Below are 24,990 nucleotides of genomic sequence, written 5' to 3' on the forward strand. Positions count from 1 at the left end.
CTCATTCTCTTTTCTGAATCTTTACAGACCTAGCTTCTTATGTTTTAGGTCTCGGCTTAAAAATCACCTCTCCAAAGGGAATTCTCTGAGCTTCTTAAGGAAACTTTTGGAAGTAAGTACTCATTGCTTCAAGACATTTGTTTCTAGCACAGCACCTTGGTTATATCCCTCACAGCACTTAAGACAATTTCAAACTATTTTGCTCACTAGTATGTTTGTTTTATCATTTCTCAATAGACTAGAAAATGCACGATACCAGAGGGTGTACACTTTCCTTGCTCACCATTTTATCCCTAGAACGAAACAGTGTCTGGAACTTAGTAGATACTCAATAAGGAAGGGATTAATGAATTTATCTATCTATCTATCTATCTATCTATCTATCTATCTATCTATCTATCTATAGATGAGCTAGGAATCATCATAAAGCTGACATTTCCTTATGTACCTAGATTATTTATACTTTTGAGAATATCATAAAGTCCATCATACAGAATTATGGCACAAAACCTCAAAATCCTGTGATGTTTTTACCTAAGGATATTGTTTTCAAAAAAAGACTAAATGACATTTATTAAAAAAAGAAAAACCTTAGAATTTGACGATATTTCAAACTGATATCTTATTATCTAATTACTTAATCTATTTTATTGCTTATTTTGCAATATTTCCTTTCTCCATTGTGCCTTCTTTTATATAAAACATCTGTAATCTCTGTTGCACAAACTTGAACATCCTCTCAATAAATGACAGTTACAGTTGACCCTTGAGCAACAGGGGTCTGAACTGTGCAGACCCACTTAAATGCAGATCTTTTTCGATGAATAGAGCACAGCATTATAAATGTATTTTCTCTTCCTTAGAATTTTCTTACTTACATGTTCTTTTCTCTAGTCTACTTGATTTTTAGAATATAGTCTATAATACACATACCATACAAAGTATGTGCTAATCAACTGTTTATTTATGTTATTGGTAAGGCTTCTCCTCAACAGTAGGCTACTTGTAGTTGAGTTTTGGGGGAAGTCAAGAAATGCAAGAACTTTTCACTATGTGGGGGTTGGCACCCCTAACCGCTACATTGTTCAAGGGTCAACTACAACCAAATGTCTGTTTCTCATCTATTGTAAACACATGCAGATGCACATTTATGGAATTTTTACTAAGAACTAAATTTACACTAAAACAGTATAAGGATTGATTACTCTATCTGGGGATATTGAAGCTATAATAAAGGGTAATCGTCACCTGATGTTGTTGGTACCTTGTAATGAATCCCATCAAAGCGGTTTTTTCAGTTAAAGCTGGTAGAAAATGAGCAATGGACGTTTCTTCATTATTTCCTTTTTCCTCTTCTTCTAGGACAAAATGGAAAACATGTTATTAAAATACCAATTATATTACTCAACTGGAATATACATAAAGATAAACTCACAAGGAACAAGATTTAATAGAATTTTGTAACTAGGCTTGCCTTGTAATTTTCATTTAATTGTCTGTTATTCAGAATTAAACCTCTGTTTTTCTCCTATAGCTCAATTACCTACTTAGAAAGTCATTTTGTTGTATGGCAAAAACTATTCATTTCTATATATTTTTTTCTCTTAATTAACCATTGCTTCATATGGGTTCTAGATTTATAGTTTGAATCTTGAAACAATAGATTTTATATGTGTTGGGTTGGATTGGAGGTTAATGATTTTAATTGCTCGGTTATAATTTGGCTTCCTCAGTGCAAGGTTCTATGGTGTTTTATACCAGCGTTTTTCTGCTCCTGTATCCTCTCCCCACTCCTAAAAAATAAAAATCACATCCTAATTTTATCTTTGGTCCCTGAATGATTCAACAGAACTGAAATTTAAACAATAAAAAAATCATACTGAGACAGAGGCTCTCCCTATTTTCTAACAATATTTATTCATTTAAAAATGCATCACACCTCTGCCTTTCATTTCTAAGTGTTCATTCATTTGCCATATTCATTTGCCACAATCTTAATTGAAAAGCAGAATATGCAGGTATTAATTTTTTAATTATAAACATAACTGGTAATTTAAATTTTATTTTCTTTCCATATTGATTAAAAACTTTGTTCTTTTTTCCTTTCAAAATGTATAAACATATTTATTTTATGAATAATACATGGATTGTTAATTTCTTCACAGCCTCCCATGGCCAATTTAACTGAAAGATGAGTCATATTACCTGCCCTCAATGAATGTACAAACTATGGTATTTATGGATTAATTTTCTAGGTTTTTGTTTCATCCATATCTTTTGGACAGTACATTGTAAATTTTGTACATTGTAAAAAATTAGTTTTTAATAGTTTTTGCATCATGATTTCTTTAATTCTCATAAAATATCGACAGATAACTGGAAACTAGTCAAAACTTCTAATAGGTTGTTTTGTACTTGAAAGATTTTCTTTAAAGGAAATTAAAATTGCTGAATATATTCTAGCTCTAATGCGAAAATGCTATCATGTTAGAAATGTTCCATACTTTATAAAAGTTTTCATATGATTAATTAACTCTCTAATTATAGCACATGTAGTCATTTTGTTCCCTAACTAAATAATTGAGACATTGACTAGTGAGGCTAGATTTACCTTTTTACTCTCAATCTCTATATGAAATTAGTAAAAATCTGATTATATTTTATTCTTTGTCACTAATTTTTTGCCTTCTCCTCTTCTTTCCTTCTTCCTCCTCCTCCTTTCCCTTTGTCCCCCCACAACTTTTTCTTTGTACCATTTACAGTGAAGAAGACAACACCTCTGTACTCTTTTAATGTTTGTCCATACACCTTGAAAAACACCTGTACTATCTTCACTCTTGGTTTCTTGAGTATGGAGTAATCCCTACTGGGTTATCATTACTGCTTTAGTACTCTGTATAAAGAGTTTGTTTGTTTGTTCATACAGCTGTATTTTAACTAGATAAAAGTTAATAGCAGATTTTAATAATTAAAATGTATTTAATTGTATTTATGTCCCTAAATTTTCGAGATTTATTTCTATTTTTGAGGGAGTCATATAAAATTGTTAAGGCAAGTTTTATAAAGATAGTTTATAAAAGTTTCAAATTTTCATTGAAAAATTTAATTAATACAGAAGTATATAAAGAAAAAAGCCAAATTTCTTCCCTCATCATCTTTAATTATTCACATAGAAGGCATTACTGGTAAGTGTATGCTTCTATAATAAATTTTTAAAATATATATAAACACATCCATACAAATATAAACACATAAATATATATATATGCATATGTATATATATATATTTTTTATTTTAGCAATTTCTTTTTTAAAGTAGGATCCACACCTAGCGTGGAGCCCAACACAGGGCTCAAACTCAGGACCCTGAGATCAAGACCTGAGCTGAGACCAAGAGTCAGACGCTTAACTGACTGAGCCACCCAGGTGCCCCAACACATAAATATATTTTTAAGCAAAAACTGGATCATAAAATACAGACTGTTTTAAAAACATTTTTAAATGAATAATTTTTCATGGATATCTGTATTTTTTAATTATTTTAAAATAAAATGCTTAGACAGTACTATAGGTATAATAAGTGATATAGATATGAGATTCATATTATTGACATTATATGCTTTTTATCTTTACAAAATGGAGGAGCAAAGCAAAATAAAACCTAAGCATGGGTCAGGTGAAATCACATTAAGTTGCATAGGAGATTTATTTGAAATCCCAGAATTTGCTACTTTTTGGGCTTAGTTTCTTCATTTGATAAATACAGTATGAGGTGAGGAGACATAGGTCTGGTTGATGTCTGATAGTCTGTAATGATGGCACTTTATAATTCTGTAATAAAGGTTACACACACAATAATAGTAATGATGATAATAATAGTGGAATAAGTAAATTGTATTGTGTTTATTAAAATATCATTTTAACTAATTTTACCCAAATTAGCTGTATTCTGAATAAGATAGAACTTTATTTTTCTTTCATATACAGATCTAAGCTGTGTGGTAGCTTAATCCTCAAAGTTGTCAGAGATCTAGGCTCCTTCTATTTCGGTGTTCTGCCAACCCGAGCAGTAGCTTTCATCTCATGGTCCAAAAAGGCTGTTCCAGCTCCCGCTGTCATGGCTACATTCTAGCCAGCCAGATGAATAAGATGGGAAATGGGATGCTGTCTCACACCCTTTAAAAGCATTGTCCAGAAGTGGCACACACTTCTAATCTATTCCATTAGCCAGACCTTTATCACCTGGTTATACCTAACTTCAGGCAAAGATAGGCTACAAAGTATTTCTGTGTGTTTAGCAAAAAAATTGTATTGCATAAAAAAATGAATTGAGGGGATATGAGGGGCAACTATTATTTCTTTCACATATTGACATTGACATGAACAGTTTAAAAAGATTTGGTAATGCTTTATCTCATTTGATAAGGGAGACCATGGGTAGCTGGAGATGGATACTTTAATATTTATGAAATCTCTGATTTTATAAAGAAAAATGATGTGCGTAAGAGATTCTTGGATTAAAAATTAGCTTATTCTCTTTCATCCTGGCAATTTATCTCTTATGTCAATTATAATCTGACTGTTTTCATCGTTTGTGTATGCCACCATTCCCCCACTACCATTAGTAGAAAAAGCGTTAACAGAATTGCCTGCCTTTCCTACTCCTCTTGGTTAAATCACTTAACTTCTTTCATCTGAGTTTTTCCACCTGTTAAATGCTGAGCACAATGTGTGCTATTTCTGGAGAAAGGCATAGAAAACTACTTCATAAAAAATAAAGACAATTACAAATATTAAGTAATCTGATGGATGTTATGCTTAAAGTAAATAATTGGGCTATATTGCCTACTATGAACTAGGCACTCTCTTAGATCCTTTAAATATATCTTATTTAATTTAGTCTCCAAAACAACCAAATGAAATGGTTCATTTCATAGTTTCTCTATTTCAGATTTGAGGAAACCGAGGCTCAAGAGAAGTCAGATGATTTATCCAAAATGTCACTTTCTTAAAAAAAAAAAAAAAGATTTTATTTACTTATTTGAGAGGTGGGGAGAGCGAGCGAGCACAGGAGCGCAAGAGCAGGGGGAGAGAGAAGCAGACTCCCTGCTGAGCAGGGAGCTCAATGCAAGGCTCCGATGATCCCCAGGATGCCTGGATCATGACCTGAGCTGAAGGCAGATGCCTGACCGACTGAGTCACCCAGACCCCTCCACAATGTCACTTTCACCATGCTCAGGCTTTGCTATTTTAAGCTTTTGGCATTCTTGTTCTTTTACGCTTTTGAATAAAAGACTAGAATATCCATCTGAATTGGTTTACTGTAGTGAATTACGTAGTAACATAGTAACTACATAGTATGTCGTAACTAAATAGTGCTAAGACTGATGATATTTTCTAAGACCGATGATATTAAAATCAAACACTTTGGTTCCTTCTCCTGAAGGTCATCCTTGTCACACTACTTTTGTCCTCATCCAATGACTGACAAGTGATATTGCTTGAAGTCCACTGACTGCACTCATCTTTAATTTGAATTGTCATTCATCCTAGTCCACTCCTTTGTGAAATCAGTATCGAAACACAAGGATACTTTGGCATGTTGTCTGTCTGGTTGAGTGAATGTTGGAGTCCATAAAGACATGGAGGTTGAATTCTCATTTCTGTGGAGTATTACCTTGTAAGGTGGGCAATGTGCACTGACATGGAAACCCAGAGACGGTTCATCATGGCTAATGACAGTGTACCTAGCTGGTGGGTAATTGCAGGCCTTCAACCTCCAGTACTTCACTCTTCATGAGACTAATGTTTATTCGGAACAATAAATATAAGGTCTATGACACCTTTAAAGTTATGCTTGAATGTGTTCTGACCACTGATGAATGACGGTAGTTGTTTCATGCCTTGCTAAACATACTTGGTTTTTCACAAGCAATAGATTCTGAAAGGAGGAATATTCACAGTGGGTGCTAGAAAAGTATACATATTAATTTTGTAAACTGTAGCTCAGACTTGAGTCCACTTTTTCAGGGGGTGATATTAATAGTTTTGCAATCCAATCTTGACTCTCATAAGTGCTGAGCAACTGGGGACAGGGATGTTTTCTCTACATCCAATTCTGCACTGTGCTTGATGACACAGAATGACATCAATGACAAGAAAGCTAAAGAATGTGGCTTGCGGGCCCTTTGGAAGACCCTGTGAGATAATGTATTTTTTTTTAAGATTTCATTTATTTTATTTATTGATTGATTGATTGGGGGGGGCAGATGGATAGAAAGAGAAGCTCAAGCAGACCCCGCACTGAATACAGAGCCTGACGTGGACTAGATCTCATGATCCATGAGATCATGACCTGAGCCAAAAACAAGAGCCGGATACTTAACCAACTGAGCCACCCAGGGAGGGAGAAAATTTTACCATTTACGACAACATGGATGGACCTTGAGGGCATTAAGCTAAGTGAAATAAGTGAAACAGAGAAAGACAAATACTGTATGATCTTACTTCTGTGTAGTCTAAAAACAACAACAACAACAAAGACTGAACTCATAGATACAGAGAAGAGACTGGCGGCTGCCGAAGATTGGAGGGAGGTGGATAGGGGTCAGGGGGGCAAAATAGGTGAAGGAAGTTAAACTTCCAGCAGAAAATAAACAAGCAGTGGGGATATACATACAGCATGGTGACTGGGGTTAATAACGTATGACATATTTGAAAAGTTGCTAAGGGAATAGATCTTAAAAGATTTTATCACAAGGGAAAAAAACTCAATGGATTTTGTGCATTCATCTCGGATCTTGAAACCCTGCTGAACTCATTTGTTAGTGAATAGTTTTTTTAGTGCTTTCCTTAGCATTTTCTACAGACCAGATCATGTCATCTGCAAATAGAGATATTTTTATTTTTTCCTTTCCAGTATGGATTTCCTTTCTTTCTTTTTCTTGCCAATTTCTCCAGCTAAACTTTCAGTAAAAGGTTGAATAGAAGCAGCAAGAATAAACTTGTAAATTTGCTGATCCTTTTTTTCACCATGAAGCTTGATGTTAGTTGTTTGTTTTTCCATAGATGCTATTTATTAGGTTGAGGAAGTTCTCTTCTCTTCTTAGTTTTTAGAGTATTTTTATTATGAAGGTTCTTCGGATATCTGTATATGCAAGGGACTGGAAATTGAAGATATTGAAGATATTATGCAAAAATCAAGGCAAAGGGGATGATGATCTAAATTAGAGCACAAAATATAGCACAGCTATAGAGGAAAGGGATATTGAAGAGATACAAATGCTAAGTACTGGTGACTGAGTTGGCAGGGTGAAATGCCTCCCTAGGTACCTGAGGGTGGTAAACATAGTAGAACATGGTTACGAAGAGGCTGGGTTAAAATCTCCTACTTGAGGGGCGCCTGGGTGGCGCAGTTGTTAAGCGTCTGCCTTCGGCTCAGGGCGTGATCCCAGCGTTCCGGGATCGAGCCCCACATCAGGCTCCTCTGCTAGGAGCCTGCTTCTTCCTCTCCCACTCCCCCTGCTTGTGTTCCCTCTCTCGCTGGCTGTCTCTCTCTGTCAAATAAATAAATAAAATCTTAAAAAAAAAAAAATCTCCTACTTGACTCTCATAGTTATGGGACCTTAACCAAGCAACTCAGCCTCTTTGTGGTCTCATTTCCTTAGCTATAGAATCCAGATACTAAGAAGAGCCTCACAGATTTTCTGTGAATATCAAATGCATCATAAGTAAAGTCTTTTAAAAATGGCCAGCCCTGAGTGTTACCTGCAATTATCATTATTTCAAAAGAATCTATTTTTCCCCTTTATGAACAAATACAAATATATAGTCATCAAATTGGTATTTTCCAGCCAAAAAAGTAGACATAGAAATAATTTTCTACTCACAATGAAATGGAAAATGCATTGACTTCATTGGTGCAAAACCTTATTTAGCATAGGTGGGGTAGGGAACACATCTTTTGAAATGAATGATATATTCACATTTTCAGGACAACAGCCTGTTTCCCTATTCAAAACCATGACTGTTAATGTGCAGAGGGCACAAAATGAAGAAAGACTCAGAAGTGTTTAGAAATAGGTATCCAATTAATATACATAAAATTTGTCTTTATAGAGTAAAAATGCATATTAAATAAATCTAGTCAAATACAACGATAGCTAAATTGTCTCACACTTGCCTAAGACTGCACACACCTGCTAAACAAAAGGAATAAAATGTCTCATCTCTAGGAAGCTACTGCAGTTAATTAGCTTCGAAATATTTTATATTTGAACTTTTCTTTTATCCAAGTCCAGAGGAGCAATGAATTAGAACATAGAAAATGGTGATACCATGGATTGTTTTATTTAAAATGAACCTCTGTGTTCATATAGCTGCTTAATAATGTAGAGTCATCCTTTAATAAATATATTTAAGCATTATTGTGAAATCATAGTTTATGAAGTGGGCTAAATAAAGCCGAGGATGCCCGGAGGAGATACGGCACTGTGTACTATTAGATTCAGTGCCTTTATTTATACTTTGCATTGATAAGAGTGGAACTTGCTTACATCTCAAACGAACAGGGATTAAAACCTTAACAAATGTTTTCATGGATAGGTCAAACTTTTCTCTTTCTAGTTTAAGACTCTCTCTTAAACATCATCAGTTTTACTCTAGTTTGGTAAATTTAAACAACTAAAATAGCATATTAAATGAATTTGTTTATGCAGTGTTCTTTTTATCTAATGATATTACATCTGAAAAGAATACATGATACCACAGAATATATGATACAATTGTAGTGTTTCAAGTTCCAAATTATACTTAATAAAATTTTACAACAGGAATACTGAGAATAAAGAATAAGTGGACACTACTATTAGAAATAAAGGGGGGGCGCCTGGGTGGCACAATGGTTAGGCGTCTGCCTTTGGCTCAGGGCGTGATCCTGGCGTTATGGGATCGAGCCCCACATCAGGCTCCTCTGCTATGAGCCTGCTTTTTCCTCTCCCACTCCCCCTGCTTGTGTTCCCTCTCTCGCTGGCTGTCTCTATCTCTGTCGAATAAATAAATAAAATCTTAAAAAAAAAAAAAAGAAGAAGAAATAAAGGGAATAAAAATAATTCAACTTTCTACAAGCAGTTTATATTTAGGTTTTAAGAACTTAAAAAAGGCTCATTAAAAAAACAAGACCTCAGGGTGCCTGGGTGGCTCAGTCAGTGAAGCATCTGCCTTAGGCTCAGGTCATGATCCTGGGGTCCAGGGATCCTCCCCATATAGGGCTCCCTGCTCAGTGTTGAGCATGCTTCTCTCTCTCTCCTGCTGCCCCTCCCCGTGCTCATGCACTCTCTCTCTCTCTCTCAAATAAATAAGTAAAATCTTAAAAAAAAAGGGGGGGGACCTCTATGTTTGGGAATCTGTATTATAAAAATAGAGACAATGACAATGATATATGTTCAAAACTGCCTAGAAATTCTAATATGAAAAAGAATATTTTATATATTTATAATAAATATGCTTTAAATATACTCACATATAAATATCTATAACATTTAAAAGTTGAAATTAGCTTATACAGTTGACTCAAACAACGTGGGGGTTGGAGCGCCAACCCCCTGCACAAAGATCCACATAAACTATGACTCCCCCCAAATTTAGCTGCTAATAGCCTACTGTTGACTGGAGGCCTACTGATGACATAAACAGTCAATTAATACATATTTTATGCTCCATGTATTATAGACTGTACTCTTACAATAAAACTAGAGAAAACATCATTAAGGCAATCATAAGGAAGAGAAAATACATTATAGTACTGTACTGTATTTATTGAAAAAAAAATCCACAAATAAGTGAACTCATATAGTTCAAACCTGTGTTGTTCAAGGGCCAACTGTATACCCCAAGATAGGGACTTTATAGCATGACAGGAAGATGAAATATTTAGCAACCACTCAATAACAGTTTATTTGAAGAAATTTCTCTGGCTTATGAAATTATTCACAGTATAAAGTAAAAAGGAAAAACAAAACTCTGTTTCCTATTTCAATTTATAACATTCATATATTTTTATCTGCATATTTTCTCAGTTATGGTTAGCTATAACAAATCTTTTTCTCTGGGGCCCAGGACTCCTCAAGCAAATGTAACATTATAATGCAAAGTTTTTAGTCACTAGACAGTCAACTACAGAATTTCAAGCCCAGGAGATTTCAATATTAAATTGATTTAGCAATTTGGTTACTATATAACCAGTTAAATTTAAAGACCAGCACAAATTTAGAAACGTAAAAGTGCTGATAGGCTTTTAGCCTTGTTTTAGGAGGCCCAAGGGATTGCTCTTGCTCTGGAAAGCACAGCTCCTGGACCACCTTGGATGTGATCAAGCAGTCCATTTCATGTTGCCTTGCCACTCTTGACCAGTGTAAGAACTAAAGCCAGCTGTCCCCATCAAATGGAAGGCCTTAGGATCATCTTTCTACAATAATCAAAAGCAAAAGGGTCTGCACTGGCTCCTGGGCTCAAGACACCACCTTTATGCCTAGACCTGCTGATATAAAAGCAGCTCCTCCTTTGATCAAATAAGAACAATGTGTGGCTCCCTCTGATCGCCTCTCAGTACCATTAGTAAAATGGCCAGGATGAGTCAGTCCAAGCTATTATAACAAATATCACAGACTGAGGGGTTTCAAACAATAGACATTTCTTAAATTTTAATCTTAAGCAATAAAAAATTTCTTAGAGTTCTGTAGGCTGGAAAGTTCTTAGTGAAGGCTCTCTTCTTGACTTGCAGACAGCCACCTTCTCACTGTGTCCTCACTTGGTGGTGAGACACACAAAGTTCAAGTCTCTTCCTCTCTTATAAGGACACTAACCCCATCATGCGGATCCCACCCTCATAACCTCATCTTAACCTGATTACCTCCCCCAAACCCAACCTCCAAATATTATCCCATTAGGAGTTAGAGCTTCAACATATAAATTTTGAGAGGACACAAACGTTCAGTGCATAACACTGGGGATCTTTTTTCTTTTTCCCTTATATGCATCAGAAAAATGAGAGCTGTCAATAAAGCTTGCATATTTCAATGATAATCTGTGAGTTCATTGTAAAGCCTCAGGAATTTTGAGAAGAATCTGCTTCTGATTGTACTTCTGGACCTAGAAATCATGCACTCAATCAGATAGTACGTACATACATACAGTTAGATGTGGAAACAATGGAAAGAAGTCATCAACATGTCTCTTGGAAGTGACATTATGAGCAAAAATGTTCTCTTGCACTTTTAAATACTATTCTAATTAAAAAAATAATTATAAACTTACTCATAAAATATATGTAATTCTAATGATGTAGTGTCTGGCTATAGCCATTAAGGGCTGGGGATTAGACCTAGGTCCATGGTAAAATCGACCATGTTAAAGAAGGGATCCATGGACTAAATTATAACCTTATTAATTCTTTGTATCTTCAGTTCTGAGCACTTCACGTGAAGACACACTAAATGGGACACCAGTTTATGCCAAACTAATGCTAAGTCAACTCAGAATTCTGTCTCTGACGTGGCAACTGTCACACATCATATAGTACCTCTAGCTTTACTCTTGGAGACTGAGTCCAATTAAAGTGAGACACATTAAGAGATATGAGATGTGCCCATGGCATCTACCTGTCATCATCTTTAATTCAATATTATTCCATATTTAAATACAAAGGTTTAAATGTACTTGCACTATGTTCAGATGAAGAAAATAATGTAGCTCCTTTATTATGTCTCTAAGTTACTTGACCTTTCTCTTGAGCCTCCTGAACCTCAGGAAATCAAATAATCAGCTCAGTACAATAATGGAAATAGTCACCTTAAGCAAAATGCTCAATTTTCTCGTTTCACTTCTCTTTTCCTTTTTCCTACCCAGGATGGCTTCTGATACATGAGAGAGACTCTGCACTAGCAGAGAAAAGTTTCTGCGGTTGGTGTTAATCATGCGGCATTTTCTGACTTTCCTCAGGCTGAATACACTACTGAGTGTTCACCTTGTTGCTATTTTTGGCTCCAGTGTAATGTCTGTTTCAGCGTGCCCATCTGGGCTTTGTCAGTACCCGGTCTCTATCCCCAGGTAACCCAATCTTCTCCACATTCATAGGTAACAGAAATCTCTCTAATGCTCCCCCACATCTTCTGTCTAGACCATGGCCAAGATGTCTTCTCTTCAGCCTCTCCAGGGCCCTTGGAAGGCTCTGACTGCTCCCTGTACACCGTGTCCCCCATGACAGACTGGAGTCCCTCCGTACAAGACAGGAACTAGGTGCAGTGTAAGACAGTTAAGCATTAATCTTACCTTTCCTTAACAACACTGAGATTCCAAGCTTGCTTGACATGGAGCTATTCTCCAAGGTCATGGAGGGGTGGGATTTAGGGGTAAGAACTGGAGAAAGGAGAAACTAACATTAAAGGAAGTGTCTCCAAATTCTAAATCTTACATGGAGCAAAGTATCCTTCTCTTTCCCCTGCATTTTCTTTTTTTCTTTTTTTTAAAGGTTTATTTACTTGAGAGAGAGACTGGGGTGGGGAGGGGCAGAGAAAAACAGAAACCCAAGCAGACTCTGTGCTGAGCAGGGAGCTGAACTCGCGGCTCGATCTCACAGCCCCAAGATCAGACCTGAGCCGAAACCAAGAGCCGAATGTTTACCTGACTGGGCCACCTAGGCATCCCCACCCCCTCATCTTCTTTTTAATATACCTCCCTTCTCTAGACTAAAACTCCAAAAGAAAGGAAAATCTGATCTGCTTGCCTCATCCTCTCCCTCTTTTGCCTCTCTTATTCTTCCTATTCCAATAACTATTTTTATTACTAAAAGGAGCAAGAATCTCTTTTCATAAGTTTTGTGCCATATTCTCATACCATTTTCCTCCCAATATCAATGAATTGCAGCAGTATCAATCCAGTAGGCATGCTAGAAATCTAGGAATCATTTCTTTTTTCTTCATTCCCTACATCTAATTCTACCAAGTAATTTTGACTGATATTTGTAAGACTCTCTGAGCTTTATTCACACCTCCATTTTTACTGCCCTCAATATCTGACTTCGAGTAATAATCATCATCTTCTGCCTGTACTATTACAGTAGTCTCCTACTTGTTCTTCCTGCAACTACTTTTTTTTGAAAGTATAGTTGACACACAATGCTATATTCGTTTCAGGTGGACAACATAGTTATTTGACAACTCTATACTTACGCTATGCTCACCACAAGTGTAACTACCATCTGTTGCCACATGCTTTACAATACCATTGGCTATATGCCCTATAGTGTACCTTTTATCTCCATGACTTATTCATTCCATAACTAGAAGTCTGTACCTCCCACTCCCCTCACCCATTTTGCCCATCCTCCTCCTCCTTTCTTTTGGCAACCATCAGTCTTTTCTTCGTATTTATAAGTCTGTTTCTGGTTTTTGTTTATTTATTCATTTGTTTTGTTTTGTAGATTCCACATTTAAGTGAAGTCGTATAGTATTTGCCTTCTCTGACTTCTATCACTCAACATAATACATTCTAGGTCCACCTGTGTTGTCACAAATATACAATGGAATATTACTCAGCCATTAAAAGAATGAAATTTTGCCATTTCTGGCAACTACGTTTGTCTGCCATGAGTCATATTTTGCAACTAGAGTGCTCTTGAACAACCTCCTGCTCTGTGAGGCTCTCCTTGCCTAATTCCTGTCTCACCTCATACTATTTCTCTCCTCACTCTCCGTGCAGACCCATAATGACTTTTGACCCATATCGAATGATTTCCTTCATTCCTGATTAACTCTAATTCATTCTTCAGATCTGAGCTCAAATACAGTTTCTTCAAGGAAGCCTTTCTTGAATTTGTTGGACTAGATGAAGTCCCCTTATTATAGATCATTATAACTCTTTTTCACAGCACATTAGGTAATTTATATCTTTGACAGCTGATATACTGTTAGTTCTATAATGGTAAGGATCATACCTGTTTGGAGATTTGTTATTGTATTTATTACTATATTTTTATTAGTCTTAGCGTTTTAGATATAATGGGTGTTTAACAACTATTTGTTAAATAAATTAAGTGGTATTGACATGATTTTGAATTTTATTGGATGTGGAATATAAACAATATGAAAAAGTCAAAGATGGTTGCAAGTGATAGAAGGCTTGTGTGATGTTCCTATGTCAAATATTAAATTAAATATTTTGCTTCCCCAGTCATAAATATTGGAGAAAATATTTTTATGCTGATCTTTACTGAGTTATAATTGACATTATGTAAGATATTTTGAGGTTTATCATGAACTTTAAGCCATTAAAATGGAAATTAAGCACTTTCATGAGTTATGTGTGTGTATGCACACACATATAAGTAGCCGGGTTGTGAATATTTAAATATCTAGAGGAACTTCAAATGTTATGACATAAATAAATGCATGATCAATCTCAGATTCCATATAATACTAAAAAATATAATCTAAAATTTTCTGCTTTTGCTAATTTTTATATTATCAAAAATAAAGAAAAATGATGGTATGCAGTAATAGAATTGATTTATTATTACTAATTAATTCAGTGATAACTTCAAAATACTTGAAAAGATATTCAAATTATTATATGAAATCCCAATTAAGATAGATTTGACAGCTGATAAAAACCCTTCTTTGATTATCTTCCCCAAATTTTATGATAAATTGGCACTTTTTAAATAATGATAATGGAAAGAGACTGAGTGGTAAAAATAATTTTTGTAAATGACTCTAAGATTATACTACTGTACCATTTCCAATTTCATAAGAATGTGTTAGTTTTTACTTGGTCTGAAACTTAAATACAATAATGATTTTTTGAGGACTTTTCCCAGTAACTGTAGGTGAGAAGTTTCACATTTCATAAGGATATTAAGATGTTGATCTATTAATTTAAAAAAAAATATGGATGTGTATATTTACTAAACTCCAGGAAGGCAAAGATCATGTCACACAGCATAAATTTCAGTTTTACCACTACTTAAAACACATAATTTGAAAACGTTACAAATTATTGTTAAAATTTATAGAGTATTAAAACCAGCCTGAATGAAATTGGAAGTATTTCCTTTACACACACACGTGAGTGCATACACCCACCAAAATAAACAGACTATATATTAAAATTGACCTGGGTATATTTTCTAGCTTCCACATTAGATTCAGATGAACTATTTTCTTTCAGAGGTGCTCCCATTTATATATTTTAGAAGGTTACACATAAGTCTTACATAAGTAAGGATATGAAGTTTGCCTTCTTAGAAAGTGTTTTTCCCATTAAAAAACAAACCACAAAACAGATGCACCATTGCCTGTTTCACAGCCAGAGCCAATCTGAAATGGCTGATGCTAGCTCAGGGAAGTCATAAAGAGATCAAATGACTTCTGGGCCAATGGAAAGCCCTACTGTCTAAGTGCTTTTCAGGCCAATTTGAAGAAGTAATTAGACTTACTGGAAGCTTGTGTGAATAATGCTGCATGTACAATTATGAATGCCCAGGCATGCTGCTTTCAGTATAGAAGACCCTGACTACTGATTCTGATGGGTTATACGTAAAAGTCGAGATCTTGATATTAGAATGAGTAAAATGATGGTTATGTGATGGTATCTTAAAAATTGTGACTCATCTCTGGAACTAGTTCTCATTAGGTAAAAAGCCAGCTATTAGTCAACTGAAGTATAATCATGCCATCCTCCTATTGTCTTTAGCACTCAGCTTTTCTTGTTCTAAATGTAGACAAATGACTGTAAATCTAAGGAGTTTACAGATGACAATAGACAAGGCTTCTAAGAACTAAAAATCCATAAACACATGGCAATGGCAGGCCATTGTAATGCAATTAGGGGATATTGTGTGGATGCCTCTGAAGTGCCTATAAATGAACGTGACTTCAGTACTGCTGCCAAATGAGTCTAACGTCCCACAAATGAACTGAAAACAAAGTGCCGGGGATATTGTATCTGCAGCGTCACTTGAAGATGACTGCAGTGATTTGCTGGAAATAGCACGGCACATATCTCTACCGAGATACTGTATTTAAGCCTCATCTTATTCTAATGAAAAACATGTTCACCATTCATGAGGGTTTGTATGTCACCAGAGTTAGTATTCAGCAGGACCGAAAAAAGATGGAAAGGATGTTTTATTCAGTGTCTGACTACTGGCTGATTCTGACAATATGAAAAATATTCATTACAAAGTTGTAATAACAGAGAAAGTGAAAAGAATATAGAGTGCAACTTTGGTTTCTATTAATTTCAAACATGTAATAACAGTGCAATGTTCCATACTTGGATAATTTCTGGGGACTTTTGTTTTTCTTTTTCTAATAGAAACTTGTGTGCTAACTACGATCTGGCAGCTCCAATGAACGTGCACTATTTTCATTATCCTTTTACAAACTCCTATGTTACTAATACTTATGTGGAAGGAATAATTACTTTACAAATATTAACTCATTCCATCCTCATAAAAATCCTGCGACTTAGGTACATCAGCCCCATTGGCAGGTAAGGAAGCCGAAACACAGAGCGAAGTAATGAACCCAGGTCACAGAACTAAGTGAGTGCTGGAGCGGGCCCCGGGCTGAACCCAGAGAGTCCGCTTTAGAGTACCGGATTCGAGGGTTGACCTGCAAGATATACAGTATGTACGCATGTATTCGGTGAGAATCAGCGCAGAGTTTGTAAAAATGCTTTGGTATCCAGATCCACCCGTGCCCACCTTCCCAGCCCAGATTTTGATTTAGTGAGTCTGGGACTGGGACCAGGCATCTCCAATTTTAATAAGATTTTATAGGGATTTTGGTGCTGCTATTTTATTGGCCATCCTTTGAGACATACTGATTTGGAAATGCCAGGTTATAGTCATAATACGGGATTCTTTATTCTTGTTCCATTTTATGTTCATCCACAGTAAATTCTGTAACCAACTGATTAAAGCTACACCAGCACTCATTCTGCTCCTAAATAGAGCGAGTTCAGAGACAAAAAGCCCATATGGCTCATGCTGCCATTTTCAATTATCACTGAGGTCTGACCCTTCACAGATCAAACACTTTTAGGGATATTATTTATTAATCTACAGTAATTAGTGAGCCAAGAACTATATAAATTTTTGTTAACAGAAACAGTCATGAGAATCTTTACTTAATACGACTAAGATGCATGTCTTCCAGAATCTTTGTGTTCTCTTACATTAAACTTTTTTTTTTTTACTTCATCCACAATGATCTAGGATGAAAATTTCTTTTTGTTTTTCAAACGAATACTCCCTACTAGCATTACAATAGTTAATTGAGTATTTCCATTTCATAAAATATCTTTGAGTGTAATGACTGCAAGTACTTTGTTGAATATTCATTAAGCATCCTTTTCTCACAGGGCATATAAATCCTCTGAAATGCAATACGTATACACTTTAAACTTTGACATAAAATACTCATATTTCTAAGATAACGGAGTTTTTCTTCTTTAAGCACTCTCTCAAATCATATATAATCGGGAACATTGGCAACATTGCTGCTATGAGAAGGACAGAGAGAACATCAAGAAATCCAGATGAATTCAAACCCATTAAATGTAATGGTGTGGTAAATCTCAGTGCACCATCTGCTGTAGAACACTGATACACTATTGGAATTCCACATCTTATTTACATAACAGATAAGAATGTGCTAGTAGATTTATATGGTGAATAAATACCCGGAGACAAAACTAAGTTTTTCCTATATTCACATCTGGGGATATCCACATCTGTATAAAAGTTAACCTATTTCTGGTTAGCTATTCTAGTAAAATTTAAAATGTCACCTTATCCAAATGTTATCAGTAATGTTGTCAGTAAAAACTAAATAATCAACAAAAGAAACAAAGAGTTCATATACAATACTGTGTAAAATGTGAAATTTACCCAAAGAATTCTATCCCCTCAATACTGATATGCATATTTAAAGAATAGAACTGTGAGGCTGTAGTAGATGCTTAATATATCTGTGCTTACATTTAACAAATAACTTGGTAGTAATTCTTTCTGAGGAATGTTAGACTCGTATTTACTCATAAACACTTTAGGAATTAGGGAAGTAATTCAAATCACATTAAATTTATACAACTAATTAAGTTAAAATGCTTCGAAATCTATAATATTTAAGTGAGGTCCTAAAAACTAAAACAAGTTTGAAAGAAACATAAAATCAAATTTTAAAGTGAAGTAGTCTCTTGCCCTGGAATTCAAATTAGTCTCCCCTTTTTTCTTTTACTTAAGGATTTACCTTAAGTATACATGAATCACAAAGCCTATAGATGTTTTCATGAAGCATTTCCTACATGAGATCACATTATCTATCTCTACATGTATCTTTTTCAGCAGCTGGAATTAACAAGGTATTTTTATGAGTTATGCATACTTTCATCTGCATTATTTTTAAAGCATTTTTTAACTGAAAGAGGATAAAGAGGAAATTGATATTTTTTCAGGATTACAACTCAAAGCTCATGAGATACCAAATTTCTGCTGGATCCTCTTGTGTGACTTTCCTCACTAGCAATGTTGAATAATTAGGCACTTTTGCATTTACATTCGGCAACCAGAATTTAATTAAATACAGTTCTCATCTCTTCAACTGCTCTTACCAAACCTCCAGAAGTTGAAGAGTGTTGCTGTTGACAATGGCAGTCCACCAAGTGGAAAATTATGCAAAGAAAATTGGGAAAGTAGGAAAAATGCCAGGCCTGGTGCCCTGGGGAAGGTGGAGAATATGAAAGTAAATACAGTACAGAGTATTTTGGTTATTGCTGTTGGCACTCTTCTTGATTATGTAATTGACTTTGTAAATTGATATATTACATGTTTATTACTTATTATCAAATCACAGGAATAGGAAACAATTTTGTTCTTGAAAGAATGATGGCCCATTACACAAGTCCCATCAAGAATGTATTTGGCTATGTAATTGACCATGGTGGTAAATTGAGCTAATTTTAAAATGGGCTTTGTAAAGCAATATTTATCTGTGATTCCCAATAGTTAGAGAAAATTTTTTACCATATTCACATATTTCACATCTTACAGAGGCCCATTTCTTTTTCATACAATTAGAATTTTGCGAACAGGGACAATTACTTATTATGTAAGCGGACTCCAGATTCACATTTTAAATATTGAGAAACTGTGGTGTTCTACTGATTTGTTAACTTTAAAACATTAGTTTAACTTCACTATTTTTTTTTTAAAGATTTTTATTTATTTATTCGACAGAGATAGAGACAGCCAGCGAGAGAGGGAACACAAGCAGGGGGAGTGGGAGAGGAAGAAGCAGGCTCATAGCAGAAGAGCCTGATGTGGGGCTCGATCCCAGATCGCCTGGATCACGCCCTGAGCTGAAGGCAGACGCTTAACCGCTGTGCCACCCAGGCGCCCCTTAACTTCACTATTTAACAAAATTCCACAAAACTTTAATTATTGGTTACAAATGCTATTCTCATTCTTGCAATAATTATTAAATATCTATTGTGTGCAGACATGCTGCAAATACACAATGCCACAAAGACAAAGAGGAGTCTTTGCTCTCAATATGACCTCAATTCATTTTTAAATTTCTTCGAAGTATAGTTAAAGGACATTGTTATATTAGTTTCAAGTGTACAATATAATGATTCAACAGTCCCGTACATTACTCAGTGCTTATCACGTACTACATCTTCTTTGTCCATTTGTCTATGGATGGACACTTGGGTTGCTTCCCTATCTTGGCTGTTATAAATAATGCTGCAGTAAACATAGGGGTGCATATATCTTTTCAAATTCGTGTTTTCATTTTCTTTGGGTAAATATCCGGTTGGAATTACTGGATTAAATGGTAATTCTATTCTTAATTTTTTTGAGGAACCTCCATACTGTATTCCACAATGCCTGCACCAATTTGCATTCCCACCAATGGTACATACAGGTTCCTTTTTTTACCGCTCCTCTCCAACATTGTTGTTTCTTGTGTTTTTGGTTCTAGCCATTCTGACAGGTGTAAGGTGATATCTTATTATGGTTTTGAGTTTTGCTTCCCTGATGATTAGTGATGTTGAACTGTTTCTATATATGATGACCTCGATTTAAATGTGCTTAATTCATAAACATACATGTAGTGGGTAGAATGGTGATGCTCTCCCCCCAAAATATATGTCCATGTCTTGAAACCTGTGAATGTGACCTTATTTAGAAAAAAAGAGTCTTTGAAGATGAAGGATTTTAATATGAGATTGTCCTAGATTATGGTGGGCCCTAAATCCAATGACATCTTCTTATAAGAGAAGACATAGAGTCTTATAAAAAGATATTGAGCCCTTATAAGAAAAGACACAAATATTATGCCAGGTACAGAAAGACAAATACTATACAATTTCACTTAATGTGGAATCCAAAACCATCAAACTCATAGAGATAGAGAGTAAAAAGGTTATTGATTGGGGCTGGTAGGCAGGGAAGTGGAGAGGTGATGGTGAAAAGATACAGTTTCAGGTATGTAAGACAAAGAAGTTCTAGAGATCTACTCTACTGTGGTATTGTGCCTATAGCTAACAATACTGTATTGTATACTTAAAATTTTCTAAGAGGGTAGATCTTATGTTAAATGTTTTTACTACACATTCATCATCATCATCAGTCACCACTTTCATCATTATCATCATCATCATCATCACCATTATCATCATCAAGGGGGCAAGAGGTAATGGGAGGTAATGGATATGTCTACAGCTTTGATGTTGGTGATGGTTTTAATACTTATCCCCAAACTGAGTTGTATACATTAAATATGTACAGTTCTTTACATGTGAATCATGACTCGGTGAAGTGGTTTAAAGCAGAGAGAGAGAGAGAACAGAGACACAGAGGAGAAGGCCATGTGAAGATGGGTACAAAGACAGGAGTTCTGTAATCCTAAGCTAAGTAACTTCAGGAGCTACCAGGAGCAGGAAGAGGTAAGGAAGGACTTTATCCTAGAGGATATGTCCAGAGGGAGCATGGTGCTGCCAACACATTGGTCTTTAGACTTCTGGCCTCCAGAACCGTGAGAAAATGTTTCTATTGTTTTAAGCCACAAAGTTTGCAGTAATATATTATGGGCACCCTAGGAAACTAATACAACATGTTTAACACAAAGCATGTACTGCTGTGGCATAGAAAGATAATGGGCTTCGGAGTTAGAAAGATTGAGCTTTTAACCCAACTATTTATTATTTATGATCATAGGCAAGTTATGTGACTTTCCCAAGCCTGTTTTCTAAACTGTAAAATGGAAATGGCAGTGTTCAATTACTGTGAGAATTAAATGAAATTAGGCTGTGGCTATGGTATGCCTGGAACAATAGTGCCAGTAAGTTCTCAGTGCATTCTTGCTCCCGAACTCTCCTCTCTCTTCCTTTTGTCTTTCTTCTTTGGTCCTGTCCAACTAATTAGCTAAAATATTAAGTTGTTAGCATTTCATTTGTTATTAACTTGTGGGAACATGGTAATAGGAAAGAAAAGATAAACAACATTAAAAGAAAATAAGACATTTTAAAATCTTGTGTTCTTTTTATAACCACAGATAGCTCTATTTATCAGTAGGTAAGACAGGGAAATAAGAACATTTTCTCTACTCTCCTGAGTGAAAAACACATTCTCTCAAAATAATTTTTATATTATTTTAACTCATAAATAAAGAATGCAATTCATTTAATGGATAAGTGAACTGAGTCTGAAAGAGGCGAAAATAAAAATCAATAGAGAAAAGAGAGTTTTAGAATCTGTGATTGGTAGAATAGTGGACTACAAGATGTCTACATTTTAATCCTTGAACTTTATAAATATGTTACCTTACATGGTAAAAGAAACATTAAGCTATGACTACATTAAGGATCTTTTTAAAATAAGAAGATTTTTCTGGGAATATCGGTGGGGGCAAGAACAACGTAAGCACAAGGGGCCTTGTGAAAGGAAGGCAGCGAAGTCAGAATTAGTAAAGGCAAGATAACAGTGGAAGCAGAAATGAGAGAGAGAAAGGGAGAGAAAAAAGGAGGGAGAGAAAAAGGAAATGAGAAAGAGAAGGAGGGAGGGAGAAAGATTAGAAGATGGTATACTTCTGGCTTTGAAGATGGAGAAAGCAAGGGGTCATCGGCAAGAATGCAGATGGCATCTAGATGCTGGAAAAGGTAAGAAAATGGATCTTCCCCTAGATTTTCCAGGAGTGCAGCTCAAGGTGCAACACCTTGATTTCAGGACTTCTGATCTCTAGGACTGTAAGACAATAAATTTGTATTATTTAATATATTTAATTTGTGATAACTTGTTAAAGCAGTAGTAGGAAACTAACACAGAGTCCATGACTCCTTTTTGTAATTATTATTTATTTCCCTCTCAAAAACTTCCCCAAAATGTGCTTGAAGTCATACATTTCATCAAGCAGTGAAAAGCTATTTTTTTTCAATTTTTTTCTGTCCAAGATCTCAGTTTATGAAAACAAATCAGAGGATTAAATATATGTAGGTTTAAGTAGTAATTTCTGTAATGAAATTTGGGAAAGGTCATATTTATCTGGCCCTTCATGTCTGAAATTGAATTCAATCAATTTCACATTTTCCAAAATATAGGTTTTTTGGAACATTAGCCCTGGGGTAAGGAGTCTGGGGTCGTACATATTTGAGACATTCTTCATATCACCCGTGAGCCTCCCAGGGAATTTCCCTACAACTTGATATACATATGGAAGATTCTGCATATGTTACCACTTTTTCACTTCTTGTTTACCCTTGATGACCATCTACTCTGACTTAGGCCCCTACTCCTCTACTGAAATTGTTCTTGTTGAGGTCATTAAAGAAGTCCATGGTGTCAAACCCCAGGGACATTTTTCCCCCTCTGATGTTTCTCAGGTTTTCAGGAGCAGTGGACTCCCTCCAACTATGCAATAATTTATGCTATATTTACATATCTTTATCTAAAGAACAGAGTACATGATTACTATTAATTGATGTAAAACTCTTGTTCTATTTTTGTTTATTTTTGTCTTCTCTGAGTCACAAAATGATTGTAAATAAATAAGTGAAAATTTTGCAGGAGCACAGATACTGATACAGTCAGGGTGCTCACTCCTGGGTTTTGCTGGTGCCCCTTCTTCTGGTTTTAATCAGTAAGTACCTAGCAACAGCTTCCTGTCTTCCTAAAATCGATATGATTTGACCCAAACGCATAGCGTTAAATTATTTCACCATAAATCCTGAATCTACTATGTCCAATACTAAACACACAAGAGTGTAATGCACAGTAGCTTCATAAAAATTACAGCCTTGTATACGGACTGTCGAGCTTCTTCAAACTGACATCTCTGTAAATTTTTAGAGATTGTCCAAAAGATTAAACCACAAACAGGACAACAACTCTCAAAGTTCAATTCTCTCCAACCAGGCACTTTTCTTTTAACGGAAACAAGCTGTTACGATCTACATCTCTGAGAAAGCCCCAAAAAGGAATTCCTGATTCCCTTCGTTCAGAACCTAATAACTCATCTAAAGTTCTGATTGTTGTTAATAAATGTTTTCACATAACCCAACACATAATCCATGAAATAGAAAATGCAAACAAGTCGGTCATGATCATTAAAGTGAGACAGTTTCTATGTGACTATTCAAATTAAATATTTGGCTCTGCTTCTTTGGATGAGGCATCTGCCAACTGTCAAATGTCAGGCTAGATGAGGTTGGAGGAGAGGAGAGGAAGAGCAGACTGGGAAGAGGTATTCCTTCTGTTTATATCGTCACATTTCAGCACCATCCAGGCAGTGCTGTCATGAAGAATCAGTATCTTTTGTGTAACATTTAGTCTAGTCCTACCATCTGGACATCTCAGCCCACTTCTGCAGATGAAAAACCCAATGTAGTCAGGGTTTTGGGTTTTGATGTTTGTTTGGGGTTTTGTTTGTTTGTTTTTTAATAAAAAGGTGAATCATTTTTACTCTTAGTTCTGCTATTCTTGATTTCTACATCAACATAGAAGGCAGTAATCACTTGCTTTCCTCTCAGAGATCATGCAGAAAAGACCTCTTTTGGCATTTCATTAGATATTTTTCCAATAAGAGAGATGTTCACCTGTTCCTTATTAGTACAATCTCTCATTTGACTTAAAACTTGGGAGCATGTTACCATTTACTGTTCTATATATTGTGTTTTCTCTGAAAATTTCTAACTCCCAAAAGTTTTAATGTGTCAAGACTTCATCTCAAATAACAACTGTACTGGATAGACAGCAAACATTTCTGATATCAAGCATATTCTTAATTTTTTCCATGATTCAGAGATTTTTATAAAATAAAACTGAAAATAAACTAGATGAACTGAGATATAAGGCTTATGTGCATATCTGACAAAATTTATACTCATTATCAAAATTTTGATCTAAAAATAGCAAAGGAATCTTCTCATTACATTCTATATTATGACATTGTACAAGGAAAAGGATTATTTCTATTTTAATAGAAGCTTCATCAGTGGAGGAAAATAGTTAAAACCTCCTCAAAAGTTCAGGATCAAATTTCACCTTTACAATACACATAGAAAAGATCTGAAATCAATTATTTTGGTAGAAAAATTTTTAGAAAGGAAAATGAACTTGCCATTTGGGATGGTTCAGAACTTTTCAAAAGTATGAAAATATATTGAGACCCAAGATAGTATGCCACTAATTTATTACACATCCAGTGGCAACTTCTTGAGATCCATTATTGGCACAAAATCCTACAAAAACACTCTTAAAAACATTTTGTTGTTATGATATAAATAAGTGTACCAGAATGCTTTTAATCAAATTATATTAATTAATAACTTCCTAAACATAATCTGAAGACAATGCGGAAAAGCTTGAATAACAAAATTATATAATATGTGTAATATTATATATTAGTTACATATTTATATTATATATTG

General features: G+C 35.2%; 1 long non-coding RNA gene across 3 annotated transcripts in view; it reads right to left on the reverse strand.

Moving 5' to 3' along the window:
- Positions 1 to 889: 889 nt before the first annotated feature.
- Positions 890 to 24,990, reverse strand: part of LOC113254034 (uncharacterized) — a 205,176-nt gene continuing 181,075 nt past the window's right edge. For all 3 annotated transcript variants that reach the window (XR_003315630.4, XR_006409329.3, XR_007189179.2), the window contains one exon: positions 890 to 1,355. This is a non-coding gene — a long non-coding RNA (uncharacterized LOC113254034). The remainder of the gene's footprint in view (positions 1,356 to 24,990) is intronic.

This window comes from Ursus arctos, unplaced genomic scaffold (genome assembly GCF_023065955.2).
Source record: "Ursus arctos isolate Adak ecotype North America unplaced genomic scaffold, UrsArc2.0 scaffold_20, whole genome shotgun sequence".
Lineage (NCBI taxonomy): Eukaryota > Metazoa > Chordata > Mammalia > Carnivora > Ursidae > Ursus > Ursus arctos.